General features: G+C 35.4%; 1 non-coding gene across 1 annotated transcript; it reads left to right on the top strand.

The window, feature by feature from the left end:
- The first annotated feature begins 367 nt into the window (after nucleotides 1-367).
- Nucleotides 368-473, top strand: LOC122430240. The gene has a single exon (XR_006266313.1). It is a non-coding gene; the product is annotated as a U6 spliceosomal RNA (small nuclear RNA).
- The last annotated feature ends 1,948 nt before the right edge of the window (nucleotides 474-2,421 follow it).

Raw genomic sequence — 2,421 nt, forward strand, 5'->3', positions numbered from 1 at the left:
ACTAGAGAAATATGTGTCCGGTTAGTGATGAAGGTTCGTCCACATTCACTGTAGCTAGGCACCCCTGCTGGGGTCAAAGGAGCCCCTGAGTCCCCTACTGGACCAGCAACTGTGTTCTGACCACCCAAGAGGGAGTGATACCGAGTGTTTATCAGAGAATGAAGCATGCATCTGTGTTCTAATGTCTAGCAAAACGACAAAAGAAGTTCACCATTAGCTTACACTAACGGTGTAAGATGCATACACTCATCAAGTGAGATGAAACTGCTAACCAAGGGCAATTTGTTCCATCATGAGTTGCAAGTTGTGGTCTGGGATTATAGGAGGAAGGAACATGCACACCACCTCCAGTTTAGAATCTGTTTGGGTGCTCGCTTCGGCAGCACATATACTAAAATTGGGACAATACAGAGAAGATTAGCATGGCCCTTGCACAAGGATGACACGCAAATCGTGAAGTGTTCCATATTTTTGGAATTCAAGGCAGTGCAGCAGGTTCAGCGTCTTCCATTTCTTCCAAGCTCAAACCTTTCACTGGATATTTTGAGGGGTAACGATGAGACGATTGGATTTGAAGATATTCTTTATGACCCATCACAAAGTGAACTGATGGTTCTCCCGCATCTGATGGTTGAACATAAACTTGGCTTGCTGTAATGCCGTGTGCTGTTCATGGAAGTAGAGGGACTGCGTCTTGTTTATAGTTGTCTTTTTCCTATAATTTGATGTGCACAACATTAAAAGTACTAACACATGAGAAAAAAAAAAAAAGAATCTGTTTGGGCAGTGGAATTAGGCTTATCCCAAACTTCAGGACAAGTTTATATTAGGCAACCAAGAGTGCACTTTCTAATAAAAAATAAAATAAAGCTTAAATGGCACAGGAGTCTCCATAGATTTCAAACGGTTCTCATAAAGTAACAGTTTGATAATTTAAATGGAAATGAATCAGAACATATAGATTAAATTTCCTTGAAAAACACATTGACTTTTGTATATTTTTATTAAATTTTCATTTCCAATATCAAAGTAGGTTCCAGAAAAAAAGTTAAAAAGAAAGGAAGGATAACGGAAACATGTATAAAGCTCTGAGTGTGATGTTGTTTCATAATATTTTCAGTAAATAAGAGACACTGAAAAAAAAATTAAGGCCATAGGAGTGCTTGCTGTGTAATACCTACTTTGTCCTTGAAAACAAGAAGAATCTGGAACATAACAGCAAAAATGAAACAACACTGGTTAAAATATAAAATTTCGTCTATTATATTTTTTAAACATAATCTCCTCATTAAAGAAACATATTTTCAAGAGATTCCCTTATATATGGGCATCTTTGAATACTATCCACATGATAGATTGAGATATAATTTTGATTTGAAACAAGGTTTTGAGGGGTAAATGGATAGAATGCTTATTAGAGGAATTTCCTGACAAATTAATAATTATCAAAGGAGATTAAAAAAGGGAGATTTATTAAAAGAAAGAAGGATGGGCCAGCATCATCAATATTAACAAAATAACTCAGCTAAGGAGAAAGGAGCACTATATATTACCTTGCTTTATTCTCACAATGACCATGTTGTGCTTGCTTTTGTTATTTATGATTCACAGAAATGGAAACCTAGCTTCATAGATGTAAAGCAATTTACCTAAGTTTGTAACTTAGCAGAGCATAAACTAATTTCCATCTCAGGCTATGACCCATCTCTCACACTGCTCCTCTTTCTTGATTCAGTTGCTCCCTGTGGGTAGATTACAAGCTCTAGTAGTTTCTTCAGACAGGGGGCATGCAAGCTATGTTACTGAGCCTTCCATGCATGAAAGTAATTTTATTTGCCTTACACGTGATGCATAGTTTTCCTGGGTATAGATTTCTAGATTGGAAGCTATTCTGGTTCAAAGTTTTAAAAGTATTGTGTTTTATTGTTTTCTAGTTTCTGGACTGCCATGAAGAGAACTGCAAGACTATCCTGATTTCTGAATCTTTGGAGTTGACTTTATTTTTCCTGCCTAGAAAGTTTTTGCTATTTTATTTTACCCCACTGTGACCACAGTGTCATGGCAATCCATTAAATCACTTATTCTTTTATATTGTTTGTCCTGGAGCCTTCATAAGCTTTCTTAACTAGAAAATCTGTGTTATGCATTTATGGAAAATATTATTTGTTTTGTTGATAATCTTCTCCTTCCTTTTTTTTTTTTTTTTGTTTCTCTTCTACGTATTGGAAGCTTTATTTTATTGAGTTATTGGCTTTCCTGAGCTGGTTTTCTAATATTCTTATCTTTTATTTGCCTATGTTCCACCTCTTTGTCTTTCTTTTCTACTTTGTAGAAATTCTTTAACTATCTTACAATTCTCTGACTGAACTTTAAAGTTTTAACTAATGTTTTTATGGACATGTAAAATTTGTGGGGCTTTAA

Source organism: Cervus canadensis, chromosome 28, assembly GCF_019320065.1.
Source record: "Cervus canadensis isolate Bull #8, Minnesota chromosome 28, ASM1932006v1, whole genome shotgun sequence".
NCBI classification, from domain to species: domain Eukaryota; kingdom Metazoa; phylum Chordata; class Mammalia; order Artiodactyla; family Cervidae; genus Cervus; species Cervus canadensis.